Raw genomic sequence first — 23,863 nt, forward strand, 5'->3', positions numbered from 1 at the left:
TCAGTTGTTAAGAAACTGTATCCAGGGACGCCTGGGTGGCTCAGTCGGTTAAGCAGCTGCCTTTGGCCCAGGTCATAATCCCAGGGTCCTGGGATAGAGTCCCACATCGGACTCCTTGCTTGTCTGGGAGCCTGCTTCTCTCTCTCCCTCTGCCTGCCACTCTGCCTTCTTGTGCTCTCTCTCTGTCAAATAGATAAATAAAACCTTTAAAAAAATAAAAGAAACAGGGGCGCCTGGGTGGCTCAGTGGGTTAAAGCCTCTGCCTTCGGCTCGGGTCATGATCCCAAGGTCCTTGGATCGAGTCCCACATCGGGCTCTCTGCTCTCTGCTTCCCTTCCTCTCTCTCTGCCTGCTTCTCTGCCTACCTGTGATCTCTGTCTGTCAAATTAAATAAAACCTTTAAAAAAAATAAATAAAAGAAACAAACTGTATCCAGAAAACGATAACATTAATAAAAGAGTTTGAAGCAGAGCAGGCAGATTAGACTTGTTTTTTTAGGGAGATTGCCTTGGCTTATACTTGAAGGTTGATTTAGAGGGCATCAGGATGAAGGAAGGGGAACAAGTTAGCAGGCAATGCAAGAGATGACAATGGCTTGAACTTAATGGCACTAGAACTAGCACAGATTTGAGACATATCAAAGAGGGAGAATTGACAGGACTACGATTTATTGTTGGATGTGATGTAAGGGAGAAAAGTGAGTCAAAGGTGACTCCTTTTCTGCTTTGGACAAATAGGTAGATTAAATGTCATTCATTGAGTTACAGAGCACAGGAAGTTGGGAAGCCAAAGAAGAGTTGAGTTTGGTTTCATATACGTTGACTTTGAGATGTCCTTTGATTATCCTGGTGGGATGGAGAAGCATTACATGAAAACAAGAGATCTGGGCTCAAGATACACATTTGGCATTTATCAGTGTAGAGATAATAACTGAGGTCCTGGGGGAGGTGTGGAGTTGGGAGAGAAGAGGAGCTGGATAAGGGTCAGCCACACGACAGAAGGGTCTTATATCACCTATCATACAACAGTTGAGCCCCTATCTCAATTTACTTGTCCTCATTTGAGCAAGAATAACTGAACATCAGGGAAATTCAAGGTAAAAGTGAAAAAAAGGGATGCAAATATAATGATGAATGCATGACAGATCCAAAGAAGGAAAAAAACTTCAAAGAGAACTCTGTCTCTATCAGTCTCTGTCTAGAGAGACGGGCATGTTTCCATTTACATCTTGGAAAGGTGTTAATTTCCTGCCTCAGGAAGATTAGCTCTAATGCCAGGTGGTTCCAAGGATTTTCAAATGCAAGAATATGAAGATTCATTATGTATTAATACATCATAGATGGGACTCCCCTTTCAACTAGAGCCAGGTTTGGAATCATAGGGATTAATGCTAGCAGGATGGCCAGTGTTTGAAAAAAGGAGGTGTTTCAGAAATACACCATGGGTGTTTCCAAGGTCAGTTTTACTCTTTATTGGAAGTTGCAGTGGCAATTAGTGAATTCTTTTCAGACAGTTTCTAGAGTTCTGACTGAGATGGCTTTGCCTCAGCTGGGCCATAAAGCCCATTTCAGGATTTGGACAAGACCCAGGCGATTTGAAATGCTCTGTATCACCCGTTTTCATCTTCATCATCACTAAACCATGCACAGTCTGGAAGGCTCCTTTAGTTCCACATTTTTAAAAATGTTATCTTTTTTCAAAAAGCACTTGGGTTTCTATAGCCATAATCTTCTAACTTTTTTTTTTTTTTCTGTCCCAGAAATGAAGAGGAGGAAATATATTATCTCAGTCAAAACCTCTGGTTAACAAAAACCCCTCTCCTCCCATTTGAAGGAGCTTGTATAGCACAAATGAAAGACAATCTCTGCCTGTTTTTGCAGCACACATGAGAGGAAGCTTTTACACCAGAGGAGATGAAAAAAAGAGGTCACCATTCAGTGGACCCATCTCTTGGGTAAGCAGCTCTGCTGTCAGCACTTTATGAATTCCACGGTTATCTCATCCCCGTGGTTACCAGAATATGAATTGTATGGCCTTGAAAATGCCTAATGGCACTACCTGTCCATTTTAAGTTTACAAGTATATCACTCTTACAACTTGGATCTGGTCTGCAGTGTTGGGTCCTGGAAGAGCATAAACTGAGTTGTTTTCTGAGCTTGAGGTGATGAGTGAGGTTCTCAAGGCAGAATATCATTGTTATGGATGTGGGGGGGTGGAAATATCTAGTCTAATGGGCATTTTATGGCTTTGTTTAGATTGGTTTATTTTCCTCCAGCTGAGCATCTGAGTCTTGGGATATGTCATCTTCAGCACTTGCCTCTCATCTTTGATATCCTGGAGTATCGTGTTCAAACCAGAATGGGTTTGTCCTCAGAACAAGATGGTCTAAAATGGGGATACCGTAAATAGTTTATATGGCTGCCCATGCAAAGTGATAGGCTCCAATGTGGCTGAAGTTTTACCCAAAGTTTCAAATGGATCTCAAAATTACCACAGTGAGAGAAATCTCAGCTATGCCATCAGGATAGATTCAAAGAGGCTGCCTGAAGTTTCTGTCCACTGGCAGATGAAGTTGATATGACGAGTTCTTCTGTTTGCATGTACTGTGAAGCAGGTAGTTTGGCCAGGGTCAGTGGGAGAATCCGAGTTTCTGTTGCATATACTGTAAGTGGCATAAGCAAAGCCACTTTATATGTTTGTGTCTCTGCTTTCTGAAATCAAAGAAATTGGTCGGGGAGCTAATTGACTCCTAAATCTCTTTTTATTCTGTCTATGATTCTAAGAGCTCAGAGTTTTGTTTTCTTGGCCCCTGATTGTGTACTTTACATCATGAGATTTCTTTAGGGTATATCTGAGAATGTAGAGCAGTGCTATCTGATGATTGCTTAGCACTTGGTTCTTCATTTATTTTCATTCAACAAATATTAATTACCTATTATGTGATGGGAACTGTTCTAGGCACTGGGGATGCACCAATGAGGCAAAAGTAGTTTCTGCCAACAAGGAGGTCCTTCTGAATGGGGAGGATGTTCAAATGAGCTACAATGCTAATAAAGCCATGGAATGGTGTCTGTAGAATACTGTAGCCGTGGTTCTCAATGCCCCGTAAGGGACATTTGGCAATATCTGGTGACATTTTCAGTGGGAGGTACGACTGGTGTCTCATGGGTAGAGGGCAGGGATGCTACAAAACACCCTAAGTTGTACAAGATAGTCCCCACAAAGAATGATCCAGCTCAAATGTCAGTAGCGCTAAGACTGAGGAACAACAAATAGGAACAACAAAAACATGAAACCAGCCTAATTAAAGCCCCAGGTCCCTGGTGCCTCATTTAGCTTTCACATGAATTCTGCAGGAGTATAGAGGGAAGGTAGTAAAAGGCCTCCCAGTAATTTAACGTTTCAGTTGAGTCATGAAGGATGATTAGAAATCAACCAGATGAATCAGTGGAGAATGGGAGAGAGGATCTGTAGAGAAGCTTATTAGGGAGACAAACCACTCAGACCTGGGGGTGGTGGTGGTGGTGTTGGGGCCAGGTCCTGGTATCCTGACTGATTGGCAAGTAGTTCTGTACAGCCACAGCACATGGAGGATCTGGGGGGGCAGAGATGGTACAGGGACAAAATGATGCGTTGGAAGGGCTTGTGCGCAATACTAATGGGTTTGAATTTCTTCTTAAAGGTGATGGGATCCAGTGAATGATTTTAAAGATCCAGTGAATGATTTTAAAGAAGACAGTGAATCAGTTTCTGTTTTCTAGTGAGCAGTCTGTTGGGGAAGGGTGGTTCTAGGAGGTAAGACTAAGGGGCAGTGAAGAGACCTTTAGATTTTGCCCCAGTGAGACAGGCCGAGAGTCTGACTGGGCAGTGACCGTGCACATGGAGATGCAGTCATAACCTTGAGATCTTCACAATACAGCGTTAGGATAGCTGGTCAATTAGTTGTGGATGCTTCGGAAAAGAGAATGTCGGAGGACAATTCTCAGGTTCCAGAACTACCAGATAACTACTGGTAGCTTTTACCAAGATGGAAAACACAAAAGGGGGAGCAGGTTTGGGTGACAGACAGAGAGTAGTGGAGACTGAATGTCTACTTTATTGGAGGAAAAGATGAAGCCAACTCATTAAAACCATAGGTACCCAGGGGCTCATAGAGCTTTCAAACTTGGCTTTTAATGGAACACATAGAATGATTTCCTGAAAAATAGCCTGACTTGTTAGCTTGGTTTAAAGATGGAAATACAAGGAGGCATCCATTCTGACAGGTTTACAAGCAACACAAACTCATAAGGACATCCCTGTCAGAATTGTATGTTTGGCCTTTACCGGAAGCAATTATTCTGGACAACTGAAGCATATTTATAAGGGCACCAGCTAGAAATGACTCAGGCTGCATTATCTTGATTGCTGCTCACTCTTCCTCTTCACGCAGAGAGTGATGGTGATCGCAGGTGGAGGAAACCCTACAATCACAGTGGCTCTGTGCTCACTTGATTGGTTACTACAGTGGGGAGGAAGGCTTGCCCCTCCATGGACAAGGGCCTCTGGGCTGATCAGTTTGGATTACTCTTTTCTCAGTGCTCTGGAGGTTTCCTGACCACTTAAAATTGCAAGAGATCTCAGTCTTTCTGAAATTGCTTCTGATTGTCCATACTACAGGTATTTTCTTTGGATGTAAAGCTATCCAGCAGGAAATTGGTTTGTTCATAGTTTTTGAGATTTGAATTGATGAGCTTAAGCATGGTCTTTGGTGTTTCCTGCATAACTTGGTTGCCATCTTGAATTTTTCCTTTTTTGTTTCCAGAATTGGGCAGGATTTTACGGTTGGTATGGGAAGATTTATGTCCACCCCACTTCTAAAACAGCATCCTATGTAATAGCAATAAGATATTTGCTCTCGTACTTGTCTGAAAAATTCTAACAGAAGCGGGTGACGTTATAAACACTGATAATATGTCAAGCTTTTGTATAAGTCAACTCATTTAGCTTTCAAAATCTTCCTTGAAATAATTACTATCCCATTTGTAGATAGGGAGACTGAGGCTTAGAGACATTGATAATGCTAGCAGGTGACTTCAACTCGCTCAGTGCTTTCTGTGTATCTATTGTCATTTGACCTCTTAGCATTTTCTGTCTTGGAACAATGTGGATGGCAGAGCTGTGATTATGATACAAAGCTTCCCCATGCAGAAGGCAGTCCTCCCCCATCCTAAGTGGCATTCTATACATCTCTCAGTTTGAAAGTTGCTCTGTTTGCTCTCAGTTTGAAAGTTGTTTTGAATTTGACTTGTATATGTTCATGTCCTCCCCTCCCAGACCGAGTTCAAATATATGGAATCATTGTTAGGTCTGTTTCTTCTGTCTGTGGTTTTATTCATGCCTGTGTGCCACCTTATTTTCTTGTATAATATGTGACTAATTGCTGGCCTCTTATTCTTGAAAAGTTATTTGTGGGAGTAGAGAGGCTTTAGTCTGTTTTTGCCAGGTATTGACAGGTACTCTCAGATTGAGCTGCCGTGGACTAAGTTCAGGGCTGGGGAGTCTCTGCCCATGTCCCCAGCCCATGCATATGGTACCCAGGATCGTCATATAGACGATCAGAGCCAGGAGCTCCCAAGCTACCAGAGTTAGCTGCATTTCCTTTTGTCTCAGTTTTCCTTTCCCCTTTGGACCTGCCTAAGGCAGACCTCCCTGATATAGTTGGCAGAAGAAGAGGAACTCTTTAGGTTTACTTGATAGAGCGCTGCCTGGGGCCCAAGCTGTGTATGAGGAGGGTCTCCCAGGAGTCTCCCTGAGTTCCAAGTCTCTAGCCCCATGTGGCCAGCACTATGTATTTGAGTGCAGACTTTGTGATATCAGCAACTTCTCTCTGGGCATACACATGTCTGGCATACTGATACTCACCTTACCATCTCTGCTTACTGTCTCTCTTCCAAAAAATGGCCTGAGATATCTCCCTTGTGTGTTTCAGATCTTTGGTATTGTTTGTTTTTTTACATCTATCTATCATCTATCATCCATCTATCATCGACCTACCTACCTGTCTATCTAAATATCTATTTATTGGAATGATTTGTTATCTAGCACTTTATCTGGGGTATCTGAAAATAAGTTAGAGAAACTTGAGTATTATGAACAATAAAAAGGATGCTAATAAAGCCAGAGTCAAGAAAAGGAGAGCTGTGCATAAGTTATACAAGAAACTTGTAAGGAATGAATTTGAGTAGATTTGTAGGGCAGTGTGAGGATAGACAGTGGGCTTAGGTTACTGGAAACCAGCCGAGCCCAACATTTGGATCTAAATTCTGGGATGTTATCAAGCGAACTAACTGAATATGACCCTTAAAAGGCTATATGGATAAAATAAAGGGGTTAAACACATAAGAGACAGATAATCTTGAGGAGCATGTAAGGCAAAGAACTCCTTAAGGAAAGGACTAGAATTTAACCAACCTGGTGTCTATAATAATATAACTTCTATTTGCATTACACTGTGTTGTTTGCAAAGTACTTTCAAATGCTATACCATTTGTTTCTTTTAATTCTAACAACAACCCTATGAAGAAGGCTATTATCACCAACATTTTACAGGAAATGTCACGGAAGGTCAGCCACTTGTCCAAGAGCACATAGTAAGTGGCAGACTTTGATAAGAGAGCCCTGGTCTTCTGACAGGAAGTTCAATATCCTCCCCACTACATCCATATTCCATCTGTACCCTGGAGAAAAGTGGTTTCTTGAGTTTTAAACTGTCAGTTGGATGTGATGTTATTGATGAGTTCATACGGCAAAAGGGACACAGAATACAATTAAGGACAAGAATTCCGCTGTTTGGGGATAGTTGTCACAGTAACTCAAGGGATTCTTATAGTTTACGAGTTTAATAGGAAAGTTATCCAAAAGCACGGTTCTGATTTCATAGCTTCTCTACTCTAAAACGTAGAGCACCAGACCGAGCTGGAGGCATCTACTCTCTGGCTGATGCCAGCCGAACCTTCCTGCTTTTGTAGTTCCCATTACATGTGTGGGTCATGCAATCATACCAGACTACCGGGCTTACTCTCGGCCCTTTCCTGCCTTTGTCTTGCTACGAATATGGCTCATTTCTCGAGGGATGCCCTCTTCCTTCATTCCTGCCTGTACAGTCCTGCCTGTCTGTCAACACCTGACTCGCACACCGTTTCCTGCCACTCATCCACATTTCTTCCTGCCCACCAACTGCCTGTCCATTCTGGAGACTCCCACCGCATTTTGTTGGCATCTTTCCGGCACAGGTTGCGAATTCAAATGTGGGTATGAGCCAGCCTGCTCCCTTAAATAAAGGAGGTTGTCGAGAGGGGAAACAATGGGCATTATGAGGACTGGTGCGCTCCTGAAGCCCTCACCTGACTGGTAGCTAGGACCAGTTCTGAGCAGATTGCAGGGCGGAAATGGAACCCAGCTGCGCATGCGCCCTCGTGTGTGTGTGTGTGTGTGTGTGTGTGTGTGTGTGTGTGTGTGTGATCACTTGGTTTGAAAAATATCGGCAAGTAATTAAAATATTTTTGGGAAACCGGGTTGGCTTAACAAAAATCTGCCTGAAAGCTATGTTTGACCAGTAGCCCTGGTTTATGATCCTGCCTTATGTATATACCAGGGATAGATACAAGAAAGAATATCATGTCTTGATTATTAATTACAAATACACTGAGAGTGAGAACTACATGTGATCATCTTTCTAACCACAGAGTGCCTGTTCTGGAACAGGAACAGGTGTTTAGCATGTTTTTGTTGAATTGCAGTCAACTTCGGGAGGGCCAGGGCTGAAAGGGGTGAGGAAAACGAGCTGGCTGGGTTGTGAGCGCTATTTTAGACTAGACAATTTGGGACTACTTTTTTTTTTTTTGGTGAACTCTTTCATTTGAATGTTTTATTAATCACTGCTGCTGGTGAATTTAAATATTTTAATGATTGGTATATTTTACTCTTTGCATGCCCTGGGGCTTTTTTTTTTTTTTCTTTTTAAAGAAATGGCAGTTTAAAAATGTTTAAATAGAATCTCTGTTCAATGAGCATTCGAACTGCCTGGTGACACTCAGGTGCTCACTCTGCTCTGAATCTGGGTCAGCGTGGCATTTGGTGACAGTGGAAACTGAATTGCCTTCCCTAGCAGTTTTAACTAGGCTGAAATCAGGCTCTTTAAGTAATTTCATCTCTCATGTTAGAACTCTGAAAATGATCCCATGAAACCATTCTCTATTTAGAATACGAATTTCCATACTTCCAACAAAGCTTGGAAGGAAAAAAAAAAACCAACATTTATCCCTACATTTAAATCTTGCCTTTCTAACTATTAGAGTATCTTTTCTAAATTAGAGATTGTGTGTCTGTGGGGAGTCTGCAGTGAGTACAAGTTCAGACCTCCTCAAGGTTATTAAACATTTGTGAAAACAGATGTTGGGGAAGGTGAGTTTATTTGCCAAAACTTAGAAGAATCTAACAGTGAAAGGATGGGCATTTTGATTTTCGTTAGATTATTTTTAATGGCAAGAGTGCTTGTTCTTGTGCCAACACTTTCTCCTGGTTGGCTCGAAAAAGTCAAGGGTTCCAACTTGGCCTTTTCTGTCCCCTTCCCTCCTACAGTTTGTCCAGGACCCGCCCGGTGTCTACACTTGAAGGGCCATGATCTAGAATTGTCCCTGCAAATCCCCCTACCTTGCTGGCCCTATTGCTCATTTTCCATCACCACCTCAATCTTGTCTTTGTCCGTGCCAGGATTTGCTAATTTCTCCCACTCTGGGTTGCTCTATAATTCTGCAAGTCATCGGCAGGCAGGGTGTGGAGCCCGAGTCACGTCAATTGTGATTTTTCATAAACTCCCGCTCAACCTTTCAGAATCGTCACTTTTCAGCCAAATCTTAGACGTGAAGTTTAAAAAAATACACACACAGCTTTGTGACTCACCTGAGGGATTCTCTGACCTTTTATTTCCATTGTTTTCACTTTTTCTCCCCCTCAGCTGGAAATCAACAGTCTGCATTTTAAAACAAAACTCATTGTCCCATTCTAGGAAGGCTGAAATGGTAGGAAGGATTTTAAAAGACTCCACAGGGAAGAGATTGAGAGGGATTATAAATAGGGAGGAAAAAAATGTAGCTCTGGATATTTTAAAGGATATAAAGATATACCCTTGCAAGTAGATAAAGAATAAAAACCTCCTTAGTTCCACCTCAGCCCCTGGGCCACACAGAAACACACGGTCGCATTATTTTGTTTCCATAAAAACAACATTACCCTGAATTCTGACCTAGAGGAGGATACACCATAGAGCTAATAAAGCCTATGCAAGTCCCTGAGAGAGGTCTCAGTACTGTGTTCACATGGTCATATGCTCTGGAAAATTTGCAAAAGTAAGATAGTTTTACTGCAAATGGTCTTTTTCCACTTCAATTTTCCCAATCAGCCATTGTCCCCACTGACTGGGCATTTCAAGAATCTCCCTAAGGAGAGTTGAGTTGAAGACGTATTTAGTTGAAACTCCATTTATGTAATTATCTGTTCCTTCCCTGCAGTTAAGTTACTGTCAAGTCAACCCAGTGTAGGCTTCTAGAAACACTACCACCAACTGTGCTGCTTTCAGGGCAAACTGGGCAAATTAGAAGGTTGTCACTTAAAAGAGGATTTAAGGTAGTCACTACACAAAAAAATTTTAAATGCCCTGAAATATTACAAATTCAATATAAAAGGAGCTTGAAGAATTTCTCTGCACTTGGCAATCTTAAACATGTGCGTGACATCATTAATAATGAATTGGGATGCTGACACTTCTCTAAACTATTGGCAATGAAAGGGAATTTTGAGCAACCAAAACTAAATGAAAGATTCAATTTTTTTCTATTCTCTTTATAGAAAGTTCTTTCTATAGTATTGTTATATGAAGAGGTTATCAAAAAGTAAGCAGTCAAAGCTGTGGAGAAAATATTGTAGATTTTCCTGTACCAGGTTAATTAATGAAAATATGTTATTTTCTGGATTTTTGTGGTGTTTATGGCATCTGCCCACTTTAAAAAAAATCTTATCATTTGTTGTAATTTCTTATTTGTGTACTCTACCTTTGTATTCTTTTGCTTCAAGGACACCTTCAAAGTTGTAAAAGCTTCAGGTCCCATGAAACCTGGATCCTTCCTGGATCTGAGTTCTCTGTAGTCAGCCGAACAGGTCCTGTATATCAGCTGGATATGGCTGACTGAGGTGTTCAGTGGTTGCATGAGGTTAAACGTTCTGAGCAGATTTCAGATGCTGGGGACTGGGACTCTAGCCAGGGTGTTAACTCCAACCTGGTGGTAGGCGTGATTCATATTCCTTCTTGTCAATCCGAGATTAGCTACTTGCCAGGTAGGGAAAGGATCGGAATGTTTTGGAAAAATTCTGGAAATAATAATCCAGACTGGTTTGGATATGGAATCATAATATATATCCTGGGGAATCAGTATAAACCATCTAGGACCTCTGTCTTGGCACGTTGACTTTTAAGGTGACAGGAAAAAAATAAAGAAATATTGGACAAGGTGGGGTTAGGAGTACAGTCTTAATATGAAATGCACTAGAATTTTTGTGATTAGAATTCTAATATTCTGCTATCAAGTGAGTCTTTGACATACTCATTACCCTGCTTTATGTGGAATTAATATACTTACTGTAGCTTTCTTTTGATTACTGTTAGCATGGTGTATCGTTCTGCATCCCTTTCCTTTTTTAAATTGGTATATATTTGACATAAGACATGGTATAAATTTAAGGTGTATAATATGTTAGTATAATACATTTATATATTGTAATATGATTGCCATTGTAGTAATAATTAGCACCTTTATCATGTCATAAAATTATTTCTTTTCAGTGGTTGGAGTAACTAAGATCTAGCCTCTTAGCAAGTTGGATGATTATAATACAGTATTGTTTTCTATATTCACTATGTTGTGCATTAGATATCCAGGACTGATTTACTATTCATTGCAAGTTTGTACCTTTAAACAACATCTCTTTTATCCTCTAATCCCCATCCCATTGTAACCAGCATTTTACTCTTTTTTTTTCTACAAATTTGACTTATATTCCACATATAAGTGATATCATACACTATTTTCTTTTTCTGTCTGGCTATTTCACTTAGCATAATGTTCCCAAATTCCATCCTGCTGTTGCAAATGGCAGGATGTTCTTCTTATAGCTGAATAATATTCCATTGTATGTATGTGCATGTGTATACATATATCTATATTTTTACATATGTCACATGTTCTTTATCCATTCATCCATTCAGGATTACTTGGTTGTTTCTGTATCCTGACTGATATGGATAAAGCTACAGTAAACATGGGAATACATATATGTCTTCAGTATCCTGTTTTCATTTCCTTTGAGCATATACCCAGAAATGAAATTGCCAGATCATATGGTAGATCTATTCTTAATTTTTTGAGCAGGCTCCACATTATTTCCCTAATGCTATATCAATTACATTATCACCAACACTGTACAAGCATTCCCTTTTCTCCACATCTTCATTGGTATTTGTAATCTCTAGTCTGCTTGATGACAGCTATTCTAACAGGTGCGAGGTGATATATCCTTGTGGTTTTGATTTGCATTTTCCTAATGATTAATGACATTGACCACCTTTTCATGTAGCTGTTGACCATTTGGATGTTTTTGGAAAGATGTCTGTTTCCTTTGTGTATTTTTAAATTGGATTGCTTGATCGCTTGTGATTGAGTTGTATGAGTTCTTTATATATTTTGGATATTAATTCCTTATTTGATACATGGTTTCAAATGCAGTAAAGTGTCAGGACATTAATCAACATACAGAAATCAGTTATAATTCTATATGCTAATAATGAAATATTTAAAAAGAAATGAAAACTACCCCATTCACAATAACATTATAAGCAATAAAATACCTAGGAATAAATTTAACTGTAATATGTAGGATTTGTACATCAAACTTAAAAGCTTCTGCACAACAAGAGAAAAAGGATATGTAATATCTATACAATGAAAACTGTAAGAGTTTGTTAAAGGAAATCGAAGAAGTCATAAACAAATGGAAAGACATTTTGTGTTCATGGATTGGAAGAATAAACATTGTTAATATGTTCATACTACCCAAAGCTATCTATACATTCAGTGCAATCCCAGTCAAAATTTTAATGACATTTTTCACAGAAATAGAAGAAAATCTTTAAATTTGTATGGAACCACAAAAGACCCTAAATAGCCAAAATAAATCCTGAGAAAGAACAAAGCAAGAGATAACACTTCCTGATTTTGAACTATTGTAGAAAGCAGTAGTAATTAAAACAGTATGGTACTGGCATGAAAATCGACACAAACCAATGGAACAGAACAGAGAACCCAGAATTAAACTCCTGCTTGTACAACTATTATTCAACAGGGAACCAAGAACGTCCAATGGGGAAAGCATAATCTCTTCCAAAAATTGAAAAACTGAATAAACATATACAGAACAATGAAATTGGGCCCCTATTTTACACCACTCACAAAAATGAACTCAACATAGACCAAAGACTTAAACATAAGACCTGATACAGTAAACTCCTAGTAGAAAACCTAGGGAAGAAGCTGTTCAGTGTGGGTCTCAGCAATGACTTTTTGGGTATGATGCCAAAAGCAACAGCAAAAGCAAAAATCAACAAATGGGACTACATCAAACGTAAAAGCTTCTGCACAGCAAAAGAAACAAAATGAAAAAGAAACCTATAGAATGCTAGGGAGAAAGCTTTTACCAATACATCATTTTGCTTTTTTTTTTTTTTTTTAAGATTTTATTTATTTATTTGACTGAGAGAGAGTGATCACAAGTAGGCAGAGAGGCAGGCAGAGGGAGAGGAAGCAGGCTTCCTGCTGAGCAGAGAGCCTGATGTGGGGCTCAATCCCAGGACCCTGAGATCATGACCTGAGTCAAAGGCAGAGGCTTAACCCACTGATCCACCCAGGTGCCCCATCATTTTAGTTTTAATCCATCTGTGTTCTATAGTTTAAAGTTTCTCATAAACAACATAGAATTGGTCTTGTTATTTTATCCACTCTAGCAGTCTCTGTCTTTTAATTGGTGTATTTGCACCATTCATATTTAAAACACCATTGATACAGGTGGCTTAATATCTACCATGTTTTAATTGTAATTGTAATTGTTGCTTTTGATTTTTGTTTCATTTTTCCTCCCACTCTTTTTCTGCCCTGATTTTAATCAAGCACTTTGTATGATCCTATTTTCTCTCCTTTCTTAGCATATCTTTCCTATCTCTTGTAATATTCCTGTCTTTTATTTCAGTTATCTATAACTGTAGTCACTGAACACATGTTAGGGCTCCTAGTGGTAAAACTCACAAAAGTATTGAGGGCTTCCTCTGACTGGGCCCTATCCCAGTTCATAACTCTCAAACTAGGCCCTACTGGGCCTCCAGTAATTCATCAATTATATGTTAAAGTATTCTTATTAATAGTAGATTCTGCAGAGAATTCTGTTCCTGGGCTTCTGCTCTGTTTAGCTTTAATTCTCTGTCTTTTCCTATCTGCCTCCAAATTTGGTAGTAAGTTTTTCCTGAAACCCCGATTTTCTGATGGATCGAAGAAAAATTACTGATTTTCATTTTGTTCAGAATTTTCCTTGTGAGAATGGGAGCTGTGACTTCCAAGGTCTTTACAGGTTGGGTCAGAAACTGAAAGTCTTACTTTACTTTGTAAAATGGCTCTGACTTGGTGAAAAAAAGGATCTTAGTTTTAAAAAAAATTAGAAATTTCTTTAATAAAAGAACCACATGAGGAGCTAGATGAGACAGTCAGGGTTGGCAATTTTGTGTCTCATTTGATTTTATGTTAGATATTAAGTATCTAAAATAAAGAAAAAAGATTTCTTTTCCTTCCTTCCTCCCTTTCTCTCTTCCTTTCTCCTTACTTCCTTCAACAAAAATTTTTAAAACATATTTTCAATCTTTGGTAGACACTGAGGACAAGTGTAAACAAGATACAGAGATCCCTTGCCCTTGTCATTTCTTTCCTTTTTAAAAATATTAGGTAGTGAAACCATCATAGTTGGAGAGGGGCTCCTGCCTTTCAGTCTGTCTTCTGCAAAGCACCCCTCTACTGAGTCCTCCCTCTGACTGTTTCCAGAGGTAACATCTTAGTAGCAATGGATCCGGAGAAGGTTATTTTAGAGTAGTCACCATGAGGTTAATTAAGTACTAGGCGTGCTTGATTGTAGGAGCATTTCAGGGTGAGGTGGGAAGGATCTTCAGAGAAAATCACACCGAGTCTCTCAATCTGCACAGCATCTCTGTCAAATAAATGCTTTTGATGTCATCATTAAAGAGGTAAAGATCAAGAGACATTAGTGAAAGAGAAATGGGAGACAAATGAGTAAAAAAATGGGAGACATTAGGTGACTAGTCCCATTTAGCTAGTCACAGCTAGCTAATCTAAATGGTAAATTATAAATCTGTGTCCAGAGATTACCTGCTTATGTATGAGGTAATATAGTCTTCCAGTGATGGCTGTTTGGGTAGAAGAGGTTCAGAGGGGAGAAGGACTCTTGATTACAGAGTTATGGTGAGTTTGTATCTGTACAACATGGGTCCCCCCGCCTTTTTCTCTGAAAAAAGAACTCCCTGTTTTTTCTCAATCAGTCCTTTTCTGAATATCAGCTTGGGTGTTGGGATGTTAGTTTGGATTTATTATGTTCTGGGGCAACACTGGGGATCAGTTGCTACCTGTGTAAACTGAGTTGTTTACCTGCAAAATTCATACATCGAAATCCTAACTCCCAAAGTGACTGTATTTGGAGACAGGGCCTGAAAATGAGGTCACAAGGCTGAGGCAGTCTGATAGGACTCTTCCCTTTAAAAGAAGAAGAGACATGAGAGAGGTATTTCTCTCTCTCTGCATGTGCACAGAAGAAAGAGCGTGTATATACACAGTGAGAAGGTGGCCATCTATGTGCTGGGAAAAGATGTCTCACCAAAATCTAACCCTGATAGAGACATCTTGATCTTGGACTTCTAGCCCTCAGAACTGTGATAAATTTCTACTGTTTAAGCCGTCCAGTCTATGATACTCGAATATGGCAGCCCAAGTAGACTAATATATTACCTGCTTTTTTATCATATACTGGAAAATGCAGGAATGAAGAGTTTCCTAACTTAAAAGTGATTGATGTATCCTAGAATTGAAATGATTACTTTTTAAGAATTTGCATTGTGTTAGATGTCTATCTTCTTTTAAAGAAGTCTTTCGAAATACTTAATATTCAAATATGGGTTAAAAAAAAACCCAAAGGAATTACATCTATAACCTTAAAAAGAGAAAACATAGTCTCCAAACTTTTCTTTTTATCACAACCCCTTTGTAGAGGGCCAAAACTTCTGCACTAATACTAATCCAATGGGCAAAAAAGAGAAAGAAAATGAGGGATGAAGTTTATTAATGAAGGTTTATCAAGGTAGAATGAAAAGAATGCAGTTATATATGCGTATTGCACAGACTATTTGCAAAAAGCATGTGAATTGATAGACAACAAATTTTGAGTGTGTTCCCTGTATTGGACAGGCCCCAGGAGAGATAGGTGCCGTGATAAGGAGGAGCAACTTCAGCACCCTCCAGGACTGTGTTCTTGGTAAGTTATCTAACTCCTCTGGCTTTATTTTTCTTAGAAAAGAGTAGAGATGACCACCTGGCCCTGACTACATCATTATTGGAAGGAAATAAATGAAATTGAGTGTGTGAGAAAGCCTTGGCTTCCTACATCCTACATCTATCTACATCCTACTCTCCTAATCCCTGGAAAATGTGTATTGTCACAAGAATAAAAGACATTTGTAGGCGGATGCTTCTAATGTAGTGCTCAGCCCAGAGTAGGCACTCCATACATGGTTATTGAATGAATGATGAGTATTGAATGGCCTCACCTGAAACTCTGATTTTCTGGATTCTAAGCTTCTGGGGGCTTTAAAGAGGTGCTCTAGAACTTCTCTAAGTGTAGCTGGTATGGTGAATGTAGAACTCCTAGGATGTAATCAGAATGCCACTTTATTTTATTTTATTTTATTTTTTTTACCAACTCTGATCCATAACAAATTTTCCATGGGTGAATTATTTTCCTTTGTCCTTACATGGAAAATTTGGCATATCCCATCCTTTTTCTGCTCATTCATAGGAAAGTGACATTCATACGATCATAGGTAAAAAAAGAACAAATACTGCTTTTTCTTGGTAACTGGAATGCATCTGATCCAAGATATTAATCAATTCTCTTCAATCTTCCACTCAGTGTCTTCCTTTCCTTTCCCTGGTTGTGTAGTTGGTTGTAACTTCCTTTAGGTTGGTTTCTTTTATCTGTCACTCACTCTTACATACTAGCAACTTATGCTTTTTTGGGCCCCTGGTTGGGGGACTAGGGAACAGGAGAAGGGGTAAGGCAGGCTTTGCTTGACTGGGCTACTTCGAAGGTCCTTGGCCCTGGCCAGTCATTGGAGTTGACTCTCTCTTGGTACTTTAATAGATTCTTCAGAGCTTCCAGTAATTGGCAACTTATAAAACACAGGTGATGAATGTTATTTCTCAAGCTGTCACACACTGCTCAGCACCTGATTCTGTGGTGGTTTACCCCAATTGTTGTTCTCTTGTGCTTCCACTGAATCTTTTTGGGCAGGATTTCAGAGAGCTATGGCCCAGATCTCTTTGTCGTGAATAGTCCACATTTGGTTCAAGGACATACTCTTGTAAACTTTTTCCTTAAAAGACCACACAAGTGTATAGAAATCCTAATAAAACCCCCTCTTCCTGCTACCGTAAGATGGTTACTTTAGCTTCATGACGACTGCATGGAATGTTCAGAAAGTACTTTTATTTTTTTAAAGATTTTCTTTATTTATGTAAGAGAGTGAGGGGAGGAGCAGAAGAGGAGGGAGAGGGACAAGTGGACTCTGTGCTGACTATGGAGCCCCGTGTGCCACTCAGTCCCAAGACCCTGAGATCATGACGTGAGCCTAAACCGAGTCAGATGCTTGGTTGACTGAGCCACCCAGGTGCCCCCAGAAAGTGCTTTTAAAGCTCCATGTTATTAATTTACTTCCTGGGTTAAATGCTAGCCTCTGTCTCACCAGCACTGCTCTTCTTCCCTGCTTTGTGGTGGAGGACTCATCAGATCAACAGCTCTCTCTAAAGAAAATGTCACAAATCCTTTCTTTACCTTCTGAACCGGTTTATATCCTTGATCTTTCTGAGCAATCCAGGATTTATGGAACCTTGTCTCAGTCATCTGCTATAAATATAAGTGATGTTCATAGTGATGCTTTAGCTTAAACTTCAGTATTTATATCCTATTACATAAACAATAAACGGATATCCGTGGACCTCTAGAGATTTAATCCCTCTGAGGGAACCGTTCGTTGTTTGTTCCTTTTTATGTAATGGGGATCAGCAAAGGTTTTATTTGTAAAGAGTCTCACTGCTAAGAAGATTGGAAAATGACTGCATTAGTGAAACCACTTTGTTCAGGAGTTTCTCCATCTTTCCAGTAGAATGACTATTCCTCATTTAATAAAATGAGTCTCTTATGTGAATAGAACTGAACTAGTTTCTGGACAGGTACCACTGCCATCATGATTACTATTAAAACCAACATTAAGGCAACCAAAAGGTCCCACAGGGGTTCTCTTGCCCTTCAGATCTGAGCAAAATATTCCATCACTTTGGATCCCCTGGCCCCAAACTCTGTCATCTTACTTTCAATCATTCCATTGTCTAATGACTTTGTTGAAGAGGGCTGAGGATGGGGAGAGACGGTCACAAGGAAGGATCACATGAAGGGATATGCAGCTTTCTGACCTCACACAAAATCCATTCTCTCCTCTCTTCCCTTCCCTCCTCCTCATCCTCCAGAGAAACTGGCAATTTCTTCCCTTTTTTCTACTCAGTTCGATTCTATCCTCAGACACTCTTGGAGTAGAACCTTCCACATTAAGTGCTTTTGTAGGAGATACAGCTCACTTCATGAGGGATGTTTTGGTACATCTAATGTATCCCCCACATTACATTAATAATAACCTAATCCACATTTTTAGAACACTTTGCACTTTCTAAAACACACTTCAATCTACATGGTTTCTTGGTCCTTATCACTTTCTTAGGGTGCAGATAATGTAGGCATTATTAACTGCTCTTTATGGGCACAGGGATCTCTAAGGTATATTACCTGTACCACTAGAATTTATAATCTAAAAGGAAGACAGACATACAAATTATAAACTATGGGGAAAAGGACAAGTTTTATAAATACGCTTTTTTAAAAGTTGCTAAGACGGTAGTTCTTGTCACAAGAAAAAGTTCTCATCATAAGAAAAAAAATTTTTGTAGCTGTGTGTGGTCATGGATGTTAACCAGACTTACTGTGGTAATCACTTTGTAATATATACAAGTATTGAATTATTATATTTCAATCTGAAAGTAAGATAATGGTATATGTCAATTATACCTCAATAAAAATGCACAGAATACTGTTACATATAGTAGATTAGATAGCAATTACTTCAGATTTGATAAACCACAAAAAGACTTTAGGAAAGAGAAAATAATTGAGCTGACCACTGAAAGAAGAAAAGAGTGTTGTCCAATCGGTCAAGAAAGAAAGAACATTTTTGGCAGATAGTGTAGCAAGAGCATACATGTATGAGAGAAAGCATATAATGTGTTTGGAGCACTATCTGGAGGCTGAACTTCGGAAGGAGTGTTTGTGGCCAGCTGGAGGAGAGAGTGATTAGAAGGAGAGTTAAAAGTATTGTGGAGGGGCGCCTGGGTGGCTCAGTGGGTTAAAGCCTCTGCCTTCAGCTCGGGTCATGATCCCAGGGTCCTGGGATCGAGCCCCACATCGGGCTCTCTGCTCCGCAGGGAGCCTGCTTCCTCCTCTCTCTCTGCCTGCTTCTCTGCCTGCTTATGATCTCTGTCTGTCGAATAAATAAATAAAATCTTTAAAAAAAAAAAAGTATTGTGGAAATTTTTCTCTTGTTTAATATCCTATTTTAATTAACCAATTAATTGTTTAATATTAATTAAATTGTTTAGTATTAATGAATTATTTAATATTAATAATATTGTTGAATATTCTATTTTTAGTTGGATAAAAACTGCTATTAAGTGTATATAACCAGATTAATATGTGGATTTGAGTTGGCCCAATTGGTTATGTAGTCTCTGTCTGAAAACCAAATAAAATAACCAACAGAGCTATTTGGAATTGTTTGCAAGAAACTGACTCCTATAGATGCATGATCCTTATGCTATTGGCAAATTTATTATGAGCAATCTACACATGCAGCTACTTTTTGGAATTCTCTTAATGAAGAAGGACATTTCTTATACCTTTAGATAAGCATCCTCCCAAAACTTCAGGCTCTATCCTGTTACAGAGAGTAGTCACACACACAAGTAGTTACAGGGTGTGTTGTTGATGGTCTCAAGTGCCATAGTCAGAAATTTGTATTTCATTTGTTTGCCTAAAGGAGCCATTACAGGTTTTGAACAGAGAAGAAAATTGTCTAACCCTACTAGGTAGGAGATAGTCCAATAACTTCCGTAGGATGGCCAAGAAAGTAGAATTTTTAAAGTAATCTCTATGCCCAATGTAGTGCTCGAACTCATGAACCCAAGAGACCCAGAGTCACCTGCTCTACGAACCGCGCCAGTCACAAGTCCCAAAAAAGTGGAATTTTTTAACCTGAGTGTAATTTAGTGGTGGATAAGAAGGTGTCTATATAACGTTCTTTCTTTCAACAAATGTTATTTACACACCTGCTGTGTGTCAGAAACTCTTCTGGGGACTGGTCAAAGGGAGGTGAAAATACCCCTTCCAGTAGAGGCTCCTTGGAAATACACATGGATCCCTAGCTATATTCCCCCTTCTCACTTGCAGGACTGTGAAGAATTATCCTGGACCGGTTTAGCATCTCATCCTAGCACACTCACCTGCAAAGCTATGCTGATGAAAGCGGTATCTGCTAGCCATATGTACCCATGAATACTTGAAATGTGCCTACTGCAGGTAAGCAACAGAATTTTACCTTGCATTTAAATTTAACTAGCAAACTTAAATGCTGATATTTGACTTAAAACTTGAAAACTTTAAAAAAATGTTTGGAGCAGTTTCAGTCTGTGAATCTACTTTTTTGACAATGTTATGAAATCAAATATTTCTAGTAATAAGGTAGTGTCTAAATTGCGACCTGCTATAAAGAATTGAAAAGATTTAGTTAAAAAAATGTAAAGTTTATTATTATAATTTTTGTGTTGATTACATACTGAAATACTATTGAGGCATGTTGCATTAAATCAAGTAAAATATTAAGGCTAACATAACTTTTTAACTTTTTAAAATGTGGCTAGTAGAATATTTACGATTATATATGTGGCTTGTGTTTTACTTCTTTTGGACAGAGGTGCTTCAGACCATTACATGAGAAAGTAAATTCCAGTCTTTTGGAAGCCGTTGGATTTTTTTCTTTTTTTGGTAGCTAACCACATACCCAAACAAATGCGGCTCTTCTTATAATTTGTGTGTGTGTTTGATGTTCTACAGCTTCACTATAATATGGCTAGGCATAGACTTATTTTTATTCATTCTACAGAGGATTTGGTATGCTTCTTTAATGTGTCTTTCTTAAATTCTGGAAAAATCTCTTTTATTAGCTCTATGAATAACAATTCTCTCTTTTTCTGTATTTTTTTTTCCCCCAATCAAGAATGCTTCTTTGATGTGTGTTATACCTGTTTTTTCTCTAGCCCATACATCTCTTAATTATCTTTTCCATGTGCTGAATTATGGATGATTCTCTCAGATTTTTCTTCCAAGTCATTAATTTTATTTTTGTCTGTACTGATAAAGCCTTCTATTATGTTTTAATTTCATGGACGGTATTGTTCATTTATGGAATTCCCTTTGCTTTTTAAAACCCTGCCAACTTTTTCATACTGTCCTATAATTTCCCTTAGGTTTTTATTTGTTTTCTATCTTTTTAAATATTTTAAACATAATACTTTCAAAACTTCTTTCATATTGCTTGACTATTTTTTAATTTTTTTGGCTGCACATTCTTCCATTTACTTACATGTCCTAACTCTTTCTAATTACATTTTATTTCCTCACGTTCTTTATCATATTTGGTTGTGAAACCAGATTCATGGCCATTTTCCATGAAAGTAGTAGCTATAAACCTTGTCTATAGAAGCATCCTTACAGTGCAGTTTTATCCTGATCCTGATAAAATCTGGATCAGTTTTTAATGCAGATTCCTGGGTTTGGAATTCATGTATCCTTTGAGTGTATGAATTCAGACACCACTCCAAATGGCATTGGCCTTGATTCAGATACTTTTTTTCTTAAGATGGGCTTAAATGGATGGAAGTCTTCTTTGTTGCACCCCTCAGTGTCAAGTGGGATTTTTTAAAATCCGTGTTTTACAGATAGGGTAAGTCTTTGTGACTCTTAGGTTCATGCAAGTAGCATAGCTCTGTGTCCCTGTGCTCTTAAAGGCAATGCCTTGGACTTTCTTCTCTGCAGGACTTGTCTACTGCTCTCTAGTTTGTTGTTTGTTTTGTTTTTCAGATTTATTTATTTATTTGAGAGTGAGAGAGAGAACATGAGTAGGAGGGGCAGAGGGAGAGGAAGAAAAAATCTCAAGCAGAGTCCACATGGGTGTGGAGGCTGACAAGAGGCTCCATCATTATGACCTTGAGATCACGACCTGGGCCAAAACCAAGAGGCAGATGCTCAACCAGCCGTGACACTCAGCTGCCCCTCTCTAACTTTTAAAGCCTGTTTTGATTTCTAGAAATCTGTGAAGTGTTTTGGTTTTAGTTCTTCTTGTTGTGACTTCCAGGTCCTTTTGTTTCCAGCACTTGGGGATTTTCTTTTCTTGGTGTTAAGTGTAGTTATGTTTCCAAAAACTTAAATTGTTGTATTTTATTCAATTTTCTCAGTGTGTTTGAAGTGATAGTGTATGTGTATCTCAATGTCAGCTTAATATTACCATTCCAGAAATATCTTGATCAATGATATTTGCTGTTTTTCCAGTAACCAAAAGGTTTTCATGATTTTCCTATGGGTTAATCATAAAAGTTGAAAATAAATAAATGGAATTTGCGTTATTAAAGCTCTGAAAATACTGTTTATTTTCAGAGCCATCTAGTGAGCTAATATAGTATTTGTTCCTTTTTGGATATATCATCATTGCTTTATGTCATCAAAGGATAATTACTCTGTCGCTAGGTTTAAAGATGGATAGGCATAGCCATAGGTCTAGTCTTGCCTCATGAGATTTTGTTGAGAGAAATTCTTCATGGGTTTCTCATGCTTCTGCATGTCTTAGGAAGAGAGGAATCGGTTGTCTTTGTCTTGGATTATTTTTTCAAGAATGTATAGAGATCAGCCTTGGGAGATGGAGATAGTGTCTACTTCTGAAGCAAATGGCAAGCATGGCTATTGCTCATTTAAAAAGATTGGGGTTCCCTAAGCTCCGGGTTTCTCTCTTGTAGTGCAATCCATTCCCTGTCCAGGCATCTCTGGTCCCATTGATATCACCCCTGTGGGACTTGGAAACAAGAGACCCAAGACCCACAAATATACTGATACTTACGATGTGTGCTTTGCCATGGGTATAAAGGACTTTATGAGCCAGGAGTTTCATGTTTTCTGCCAACATCTATGAGCCTGTGATAGGTTAATATGTAGGCTGGCAAGTAGGGTAAGTTCTTAGAACATTTCCAGTTCTTGACAGAGATTTACATGAAGTTATGGTACAAAAACTTCTTGTTTTGTTTTGGTACAACATCGTGCTTTTTTACCTGCCTACTGCCCATTACACCTGAATATGAATTCTGGGGCAGTGAGTAGCTAACTTAAGATCATTAGGTAAGGATGAATTCTGCCATCACTGACTCATTTAACAAATGTCAGCAGATTTATGGCTTACCATTATCAATACTTCATGATAATACAAAGACAAGAAAGAAAATGAACAAAACCAAACTCCCAAGTCAACAAAACCCCAAAACAAACTGTTTAAACTGTTATCTAGATGTTACATTTTTTTTGACCAGCACCTTCGATGTTGTTGTTACTGATCATTTCTCCAAGGAAGTGATGTTTATTCTCTATAAAATATTGGGCTAGGCACTAAAAGGATGAGATGTTTGTTATCCTTGAGGAGGATACAACTTTTCGGAGAAAATAGTAATTAGCAAAATGAGGCAGTGCTGTAACCTTCCAGGAAGTGCAGCAAGTAATAAAAGCTGTCAGAACTGAGGGGAGGGCACGTGGCCTAGCTTTATGGGCTTGGAGCAGTGCCGAAGCTGGGGAGTAAGGGCAAACTATCTCCTCATCCATAAGGTGAGGAAGCTGACTAGAACCGGATGTTTTTGAACAAAATTGTTTTTCTTAAGGAAAATTTACAAAGACCTTTAGTCTGTAAAACAAGAAATGGCATAGATTCATTGCAGCTTAAACCTAGAGTCTGACCACTGGATCCTCCTTCCTGGCACTGTCTCCATACCCCTCCAAAGTCCATGGTCCTCCTCTCTGAAACCTACAAGTCACAGAATCCAGTTTGAAAAGCACTGGGCATGATGACGCCGCAGAGAATTACAGACCTGAAAGAAATACATTCTATGAGGATCAAGCACATCTGTTTGAGCTTCAGTCAGTTGGCTGTGTGGGCCTTCTTCCCGCGGTGCCAGGGCCCAGCCAGGCTTCCGTCGCTGGCGAACATGGCTGACCGCTTTGTCAGACGGCAGACTGAGCAGAGCTAGCCATCCTC

At 39.1% G+C, this 23,863-nt stretch overlaps 1 long non-coding RNA gene across 1 annotated transcript; it reads left to right on the plus strand.

Moving 5' to 3' along the window:
- Positions 1-1,322: 1,322 nt before the first annotated feature.
- On the plus strand, positions 1,323-22,206 carry LOC308338172. The gene is made up of 3 exons (XR_013966388.1): positions 1,323-1,954; positions 19,966-20,094; positions 21,655-22,206. It is a non-coding gene; the product is annotated as an uncharacterized lncRNA (long non-coding RNA).
- The last annotated feature ends 1,657 nt before the right edge of the window (positions 22,207-23,863 follow it).

The sequence above is a fragment of the Martes martes genome (genome assembly GCF_963455335.1).
Source record: "Martes martes genome assembly, chromosome: 2".
Taxonomy (NCBI): Eukaryota; Metazoa; Chordata; class Mammalia; order Carnivora; family Mustelidae; genus Martes; species Martes martes.